Source organism: Pygoscelis adeliae, unplaced genomic scaffold (assembly GCF_000699105.1).
Source record: "Pygoscelis adeliae isolate BGI_AS28 unplaced genomic scaffold, ASM69910v1 Scaffold591, whole genome shotgun sequence".
NCBI lineage: Eukaryota > Metazoa > Chordata > Aves > Sphenisciformes > Spheniscidae > Pygoscelis > Pygoscelis adeliae.
In genome coordinates this window covers 72,707-82,397 of record NW_008824069.1, presented here as the reverse complement: position 1 = coordinate 82,397, position 9,691 = coordinate 72,707, and positions in this window count along the sequence as shown.

Sequence of the window (9,691 nt, the reverse complement as noted above, 5' to 3'; positions counted from 1 at the left end):
CCCCTGGCAGAAAGCATCTGCTCAGAGTGACTCCCTGTGGCAGCTGAACCCAGCAAAGCTGCAAGATTCAGAGAGAGATTAGGTTAACAACTCAGCATCAGGGTTTTCCCCCCCTTTTTAATTCATCTATTTTGGGTTTGTTTATTCCTGTCACCTAGCACCCAGACAGGCCCCTGGAATTTCAAACTTGGAGTTCTGAGCCCTGAAGAAGCTCCGGCAGCTACTTTGCAAATGAAGGAGCAACAGAAAGGGACAGAGGAGTTTCAGGTCCAGGAGCAGTGCTCCAACACGTCTTGCCCAGGCCAAGGATCTTTGCTCCATGTAGACAGAGCCTTAAAATCTCCACAAAACCTAGTGAAACTATCAGAGCTTTATTTTGCTAAGGAGCATCTGTGGTCTGCTGCATTTCAACTCAGGATCATTAACGACACTTGCCGGTACCCTCTACTCAGAAGCCCTGCAGTGGCAAGATTAGTACTATAAAAGGAGGGAACTTTGGATGCTGTTCTTCCCTTCTACCGGTCTTCCTGTTTTCAAAGACACCCAGCTGGCAGAGCATGTTAAGCAAGCAAGAACATACAATCAGCTTAGGACCCTCTGTTGAAACCCCACTGTCAGTTCTTAACATCGACATTAAAGCAGAAAGAAAAGCAGCTCCATAACCTGAGCCTGCAAACCTGATCTCTAGCACTCAGATGCCTAGCAGATGGTTCAGCAAGGACAGATTTCCAAGTGAGAAAGCCTTCCAGCCCTAGGACACAAGCCCCTGCCCTAGACAGCACAGATGCATCCTCCTGCGGACTTGTCCAGCTCTTTCAAAAACCACTGCCCATTATCACTATGAGTCGGCAGTATTTCATCTTCATGAAGCACGTGTGTGCGAGAGGATTTCCTAAGCTGCATCGTTCTCATTAGATGGGGAGACAGTAAATCCTGGGTGGGAGGAGGAGAAGGAAGAGTGAGTCTGCCCCACCAGCAGCCTGGACAAAGCCCTACAGAGAGGGGTCTTGCCTTTCACACCTGAGCGCCATTTGCTGAGGTATCGCATGTGTGCGCGCACGCGTGTATGCAAACAATGAAACTAGGTCAGTGAAAGCGGGGCACAGAAAAGATGCAGCAGCTCTAGGTATTGTCTGTGCTCCCAGCTTGCAAGGAAGCTGCCTATGCCTAACACAGTAATATCGCAGAGCAAAGGGAAAAAAGCAACAAGACATGTTCCCTCCCTCCCTGGCAGACATGTATCAAATGAGCCTAGGCTCTAATTTGCCCAGCCCAGCTTCTGTTGAGAGAAGACATGTCAATTAGGTAGTGGATATAATCCCATCAGAAGGGGAAAAAAAAGTCAAGACTTTTGACACCAAGCTGGTGGGATGGCACTGGTGCAAACCCCCACCATCAGCCCAGGACTGGGCTCCCCCATGTGACAGACATGTACCAGGCAGCCTGCATCAGACACCTACAGCGGCTGGAAAGGTAGAAGAGCATTACCAATGGACTTAAATGCATTCATTTATCCACCCAGACCAGAAAACTCCCTCTCCCCTTAGAAAAGGAGAAAAAACCCAAACAAAAGAGCCTGGGACAGACTCCTTGTTGCAGGCATGTCAGACACCAGCGCTCTCACTTCTGCCAGCCTCAGCCACCACAGCACCATGGGGATGAGGGAGAGAAAGCAATCCTCAAGCAGCTAGAGATCTGTATCATGGACTGTTCTTTGGGTTGGAACTGACCTTGCTCATTGCATCCAGCAGCAGGCTGCAAGCTATCATTAATTACTAAAGTGCATAGGTAGAAATACACTCTCCAGACAGCATACACTTCCAAGGACATTATGAGCATGCAGACTGCAGGAGAGATCTGGAGAGCTGGCTGCCTAACGTGCCTCAACTTCACGGTGCTGCCAGACATACACCAAGTATCTGAGCTAAGGGATCAGCTTGGACAGGGAACACTCTTAAGCCGAGACTATAATAACCACCACACATGGCAAGTCAAATATCTTTCCTAAGTCCTCCAGGCCACAGGCTTGTTTTGTTTTGCAGGAGTGTGTATGCAGCAGAAAGACTTCTTTGTGTTTGGAGTCAGGAAGTGGGAAGGATGAGAACTGCAGCACATTGCTGCTGGGAGCTACCTACTCTAACATGTCCCGTGAAAACAGCTCCATGAACATCCAGAACCAGAGCAGCACCCATGGAAAAGCTGAAAGCAGGAGACCAGCAGAATCCCCACAGTTGGGGCTGAACGAAGGATGTTTTGGTCTTACTCATCCTTTTCTATGGGGCACACAAATGGAAGAGAGGGAGAATAGCCAGGACTCCTCATTGAGACTATGACCACCTGAAAGATCTCGCCACATAAGTCCTACAACCAGCAGGCTTTTCTTATCAGGCCCAAAGTCTCCTCAGAAGAGGCCACAATAAAGGAACAAGAGGTAGATTGAAGGAAAAAAAAAAAAGTACCTGCACAGTGGAGACTCCACTCTCAAAAGTCACAAGTCAGAAAGTTGTGCGGATGGCATTCTTAAGAGGACAGAGAAACCCAGGCCATCAACAACTCTGAATGGCTTCTACTACCAGAAAAGAGACAGATTTGGCTTATGCCCAAAGAAGCAAGATCCAAGAGTCAAGCCCTGGCCCACCCTGTCCTCAGCTCACCCTGCTGCTGGGAATCAGTGTCACTCCAAGTGCTGCACGAACACACACACAAAATAAAGGCACCTGCTACTCCTACCCAGGACCTAAAACCAATGTGAGGACAGGGGTGGGTCTCCTTGAACAAAGAGAAACGATACAAGAACCCTTGAAGAAGCTCACTTGGCCTAAGAGAGAAGAATTCGGAAATTAGATCATAAGGTGGAATTAGTACTTCACTTCGGAGCGTAGCTGAAAAAAAAGCACACTGCCCTAGATTTGGGTTTCATTGGACTAAAGCATTTATTTAGCTCAGCAGTAATCACAGCTGCATTTTCACAGCGCACTGCAGAACGTTGCACTGGTCAGCTGCTCAAAGCCATAGTGTTCATAGCAAGCTGCATCTACTGCACTTTGGCATTTAAAAACATGCACTGCCCAGTCCCTTGCTCAACTGTTACTGGGACCACCTCGCCCTCTAAATTCTACCCCCCTTCAGCCCTCCCCCCACTTTATGCCAAGGACATAAAGGCATAGTAAACCTTGTGTCACTAATGAATCAGCACACAGGAAAGTACACACTTGCTCCATGCCAGCAAGACATACCCAATGTGGGAGCTGAACGTGGCACCAAGTGAATTTTCTAGTTGCAGACATTTCTGGACTGACTCTGCAAGGGGAGGCAAGCAGGCAGGCAGAGCTGCCACCTCTGCTCTCTCTGACACCTCCTCTAGCAGGTAAGTGACAGGGCACCTCTTTCCTCCAGCCAGACCCTTCCCTCCTGCCATTTGACTGAGAGGACAGCAGTCTCCCCAGCTCCATTAGGAACAAAGTCCAGAAGCAGCAGGGATGAAGAGTAGCTAAATCCATCAGCTCAGAGGGACAAAATAAAGGCAAAAGAATACAGGAGAGCCAGAAGAAGAGGGGAAAAAGAGAAAGTAGTAACAGGAGAAAATATAAATGCTGAGAGGCACTCAAGGAAGAAAGGGGAAGGGGCAAATTAAGTTTAGTGAGTAGCTGGAAAAACCCTTCAGAGATGAAACATCTTGCCCACCCGCTCCTTTCAAAGGCTGTGCTGCCATCTCTGATGGATAAGGGTGCCTGCACTGGACATGGCAGGGAGGAACAGAGAAGGGTTTTAAATTTAAAAGAAATTACCATTTTCTACTAAGTAAAAATTAAACACCTCCCCACCAAGGAGCTTTGAGTCAACCTCAGCCATGCCCACAGTCTCTGACGCTGTCTTCTCCTCTGCATGTGTGTGCACCTCTCCTGTGCACACACGTGCATGGAGGTGTCTTCTTCCTAGGCCGAAGCCAGTCTCCAGGCAGTAAAAAAGAATTTTTGTTTTATTTTCTTTTTTAAAAAGGGACCTTCCATTCAAATCTGGCTCAGCTGGGGATGTGTTATCCTGGCAACCATCCCCTCCCTGTCTGCCCCAGCAAGGAGAGTATTAAAACACACACAGATCTGAATGATCCTGCACTGGCACAGGCTGCGACCAAGCCTCATCATCCTCTCCAGCCCTTCTCCAAGCTGAGGCTAGTGTGATTTGACATGAACCAAATCTGTCAATGGCTCAAGACAGACACGTGGGCAGTAATGAGCAGCGGAAAAAACGTAGCACACTCCATTCAGCTCCAAACACTGATAAATAATTCAGGAAGAGAAATGCCGCAATACAGAGCACAGCACGGTTTAAAAATAGAACATGCACTGATGCCAGAGGAATGGAGGGGAAGGAGAGAAAAGCAGAGAGAGGTGGCATGAACTAAAGCATGTGTGTCAACAAACTGGGCAGCTCATGGATGCTGCAGCAGCCTAGCTCTACATATTGATCCCAGGAGATGTTTATTTGCTTACCCTTTAAATTTGGAATCCAAACCAATTATTATTATTAACATGGCAACAGCAACCAGGGCTACCCCTTCTGGATCAGAGCCCTGCAGCAAGGCATATACCCAAAAAAAGAGAAACAGCCTTCACGCTGAAGAGCTTGCAGGAAGTACATGGGTGGGAGTACGTACAGCAAGCGTATACCTGCCCACCCTCCCTGCAAGTGCGGCAACGACTCTGCAGCAGTATGGGCACCAGCTGCCTGGTGTCCAGTGTCAGCTATAGTCCATTACCTGTGTGTCATGCTCAAGTGGGGAGCACACATAAAGCTCAGATAATGGAGGCTAAGCTTTGAGAACTTACTTGGTACAATCTATTTTCTATTGGGGGGGTGAAGGTGAAACAAGCACCAACTGTTTCTAACAGGAAAGTTAGAGCCTTTTTCTCTATTCAGCTGTTCGCTTCTAAATGCAGCTACCTGAAATTCAGACACTTTCACTCATCATCCGTAACATCAGTTGCTGGCCAACTGTCCCAACATTTATATCCCACAAAATATATGTAATAGACAAAAATATATAAATATACTATACAAACATCACCACCACCACCCTGTTAGGCAGCAAGCACAAAGAGCTCGGAAAACTGTTCTCTCTGGATTCCATTGCCCTTCCTGCATTAATAACTGCGTGTTAAAAAAAAAAACAAACCCAAACTTTGTGCTAACCTAAAATATTCAACTGTCTGAACAAGTCTGCAATATAGGTGTCACCTGTATTTTCGTGCTGGGAATTAGGACACAGCAGAAGTGATGTAAGTAAGGTTAGAAAGGTCATTATCAGATCCAAGAGTTCCTCCTTTCAGCTGTAGAGCCTAACACATTTCAGATTTACTATTAATTACGAAGAAGCCTTGGTCACAGATACAGCCCTTTTATCCCAGTTTGCCATTCAGCTGCTCTAAAGAAAAAGATGGTCTTTCCAGGTTTTGCAGAACCTGTGAAAAATACTTTGACAGATGGCTGCTTTTTTCCCCTCCCCGCAGTTTCAAAAAATAACACCAGAAAGACACCAATCTCTCCCTGCTTCCTCGTGAAGAAGAACGATACCAGTTTCCCAGGTACTTGTAAGACAGGAAACTGCCGCTAATAAGAAAATACAGAGTAAGTTTTTGATAAGGAAAAATAAAATACTATCATGTACAGTTAATTCAAAACCTAATAAATCTGTACACAGAAGCAGCTTTCCATAGATATTTTGGGTTTTCCCCCCCAAATATATAAAAAAAATAATTGAAGACTTAAGGAAAAAAAAAAAAACCAAAATGTAAAAAGGCCACCGAAAGGAAGTTCAATAGACAGACCTGATACCTGCTTGTAAGGAACCTCAGTCTTAAAGAGGAAATCATAAACAAGTGGCTCCTTTGGTTTCAGCAAAGATGTTCCAAGATGTATTTTGCCCTAAATTTGAGCGAAGGTGAACAAAACTGTGTTAACTCAGTCTTAATCAGTGGAGCACTGCAAGGCAACACCCGTCTGCTTTTCTGAAGGGCAATTTTAATGGAAATCTTGCCTAAAACTGAGTATGTTGCCTTCCTGCATTTTCATGTGGTCCTGTTACCTTTCTTGACTACTAAGTAGTTTTAACTACGTAATCCCATTTAACCTGAAATGTGAACTGCTGCTCAGAAGATGCTGAAAAAAGGCTTTAAAGGGAGAGGAAAAAGGAACACAAACTTCACACAAACACAAGCTTCAATTGACCAGCTTGTCCGTGAGGAGGCCCCCACCTCAGGGAGTTGAGAAGAGGAATGAGCACTGGACATTCTGCAAAGCCTCCTGCCTACTTCAGCTGCAGGCAGCCAGGAAGAGCCAGTGTCGCTGCAGAACATGCACCTGCATTTACAAAGCAAATGCACAACTGCCTCATTAGGTCTAATTTTACGATTTTCCCTGCCTTGCCTCAAAGTTGAGGCTTTCACAGTCCTATTTACATGTTCTACGAGCAGGGATCATACACTGGCTGGTGTCAGCCTGTTACCGGACACTGTTGAGTAAACAGAACTTGCATGCCTGGCCCTGAGTGGTTGTGAGTTATCGACAGAGTGGGTGATGCTGTCTTACAGCCAGTTGCTATTTCTGGAAAGCATGTAATGTTACTTTACAGTACTAAAAGAAGATGTAATGCAAGTAGTCCATCCACTGTCTTGGGATCTAATAATTTTATATACATTATCAGAATTGCAGTTATGAAAAGAATAAATCTCCCAACAGCCTCAGAATTTCTAATTTCAAAGTTTTGTACATTTAAAATATTGAAAAGCTCATAATGGGCACCTGAAGTCAATCCCATGTACAAGGGACTTTCACATGTTAAAAAGCCATTTATGTCTCGGCCCCTGATTAGAGTATTGCTTCCTCAAGGTCACAGCACATAGCAACTTCTCCCAACTCCCCTCCTGCACCCCCAATGGAGAATTTTCCTGGATTACTTTTAGCCACCAATATTGCTCAAGGGTTTCTCTCTGCAATACCTAACCCACATTACTCCTGAACAAGTTGTTACAAAGATGCTTCCTCTCCAAGAATCACTCTGCATTTTACTAGTCCATTGGATACAAACCTAAAACTGTCATAGAGAGTAAGCTTAAGAAACAGACTGTGGCTAATTGAGGCAGAGGGCATGGCAGTCCTGTACGATTAAGTTCTGGGAAGCTTTTAACCCCACGCACACACAATGGCTGTATCAAAGGCTCCTTAGCCAAGGTTGACTTGATCAGGTAGGGACATGCTGTTATCAGAATACTTTGGGCAGAGGGGAGAATAAAATTTAAAAAAAATTTAAAAATAATCAAGGCTTATACAATTGTGCTGACCTAATTTGTTTGCAGCTCTTACTTGTCCAAATAACATTTCAACACAGCAGCCACTGTGAGGGTACTCTGACAGAACAGCTAAAACCTCAAAAAAAGCCTTCTGATACGTGACCAGATAAGAGAACCTATTAATGCTCCCACTAGTGGCAAGACAGAATCATGAGATCAATCCTTAGCTCAGAATCCAAGCACAAGACACTAATCATTAAGAAGCCAGGCTCACCAGTTCTGCTGCTCACTGAACAGTTCATTTATTCATATAATTATGTTGGTACAACCCTCAGCATAGAGTCAGTTATAGGCCAGAGGTTTCATTATCCAAGTAGCTTGTTCCCATAAGCAGCAGCTGTATCGGACAAAACACATTTGTACCAATACAAACACAGCATCAGGCAGAAGGGCAGAATTGCTTTCACTGTACCAGCACAGCAAAGCCACACTGCTTAGGCTGCTAAAATCCCACAGATACATCACATGTGTGAAAGTTGAGATTTTTGCCAGCACCATTTTCCCAGTTTTGGGGAGCTATGTGCTGGTGAGACCATGTCTGAAATGCCCTCAACACAGAGGGTTTCACATACATCCAGCCAGTGCCAATGAGGCAGACTGCTGCTGTAAACCCCATGTCCCTGTTTAAATGAAGCCAAACGATCTCAGTCCCAGCCTCAGTTTGAAACTGATCTGGGGAGACATGGGGAAGGGCAGCTCCCCTGCTTTTGGGCTATTGTAATTTTAAAGGGAGAAAGCAGCTTTGAGGTTGGAGCAACTGCACCCAGTTGTGGAGGCAGAACACAAGCACCCCTCTACATTCTCTCCATGTTCTGGATCTTCATTCTCTTTTCCATTCATGCTCTCCCCTTTCCCTCCCAAGGTCAAACCACAATAGAAGGACTGGGCTCAAAGCACCTGTTCATTTTGTTTTGGACATGGGGAAGCAGACAGGACAGGATCCTATTTCCTAATAGATAGTATGCCTAAAGTCTCCCAAAAGAGGTCAGTTTCTGAGATACAGCAAGGACCTTCTGTAATAAAATGGCCCTTGTGTCTAAACTCAGCTCAGGAGAAATTAGTTTCTCAAAGAAAAGGATGTCAAAGCAATATAAAAATTTAAAAACTTCATTAAAAAAAATACAAGCGAGCTGCTATAAAGAGTAGGCTGCATCTGCCCACACTCAATAATCATCACCAAAATTCACTGAGAGGCAGCAGTGACTCAGCCTGCAGTACACAAAGACAGCTTGTGCTCCCAATACATAATGAAACTGGGCTTTATACAAAATCATAAATCCGCATGCGCCCCATTGACAACACACATGCAGGGGAATCCCAGCACTGACAGACAGGCGGGGAATCATCAGCCCTTCCTCTTGCTGCTGCCCACACTCAGACACAAAAACATCTTCGCAGAAGCGCACCTCACCTTTGCTTCAATCCAGGAAGTAGGTCATGTTGTTTCCCAGCTGGGTTTACTAGGACTCAGAAATCAAGAGAAGGTTCAAAAAAAGATGGAGGAGAGTGTGATATATTTCGAGGGGGAGGGAAACTAACTCTGGTCCTCAACTACATCCCACTATCCTTTCAAATGTCACCTCCAGCTCTTAAAAAAAAAAAAGGAAAAAAGAAAGAAATCTATGCATGGCTGTATTAAATTGCTCCATTGTGTGAATGGATTAATCATACTACCAGTAAAAACCTTAAGGTATACAATTACTGCAGTTCACCTCCTGCCCAATAGCCACAAGAAACACAGGGCTTTCTTACGGACGATACTGTTTGCTCCCATACTTATGCTGTCACATCACTTAAAAAAATACGTTTCTCAGAGACACTTTCTGTGCTAGCCTCCAGAACGACTCCTTCCTTCAGACATCCTCAGCCTTTTTCTCAGAACAACCACTAGCTCCTATCAAAAGTAACTGACACAGAAGGCCACTCAGCAAATAAAAAAACCTGTCCCGTGGAATCATCAGGACTTTAGCAGCACAACCCATTTGAGTTATAAACCCTCCTACCTGTTCACAGCAGGGCACCAGCCTGTGAGCCAGGAAAGTGCAGGACTCCTGGGCTCAGCTCTGCCCTTTGATGCTATCTCAGCCAAATAGTTTCTTTTCCCTGTTCTTCAGATCACACACCTGTAAAACAGGGATTACATGCACCTACTCACAGTGGGGTAGAAAGGATTAACATATTAGTGCTGCAAACCCCCCTTCTAAATCCCTCAATGTACAGTCATGGCAGGGACAGGATGGGACAGGGGGGTAGAACCAAAACAGCTTTATTATTAGCCCCTGCTGTGGCACTGGCAGGGAGGGCCTCCCTGAACTTTGCCATGTTCCTTGTTCTATGTCCCA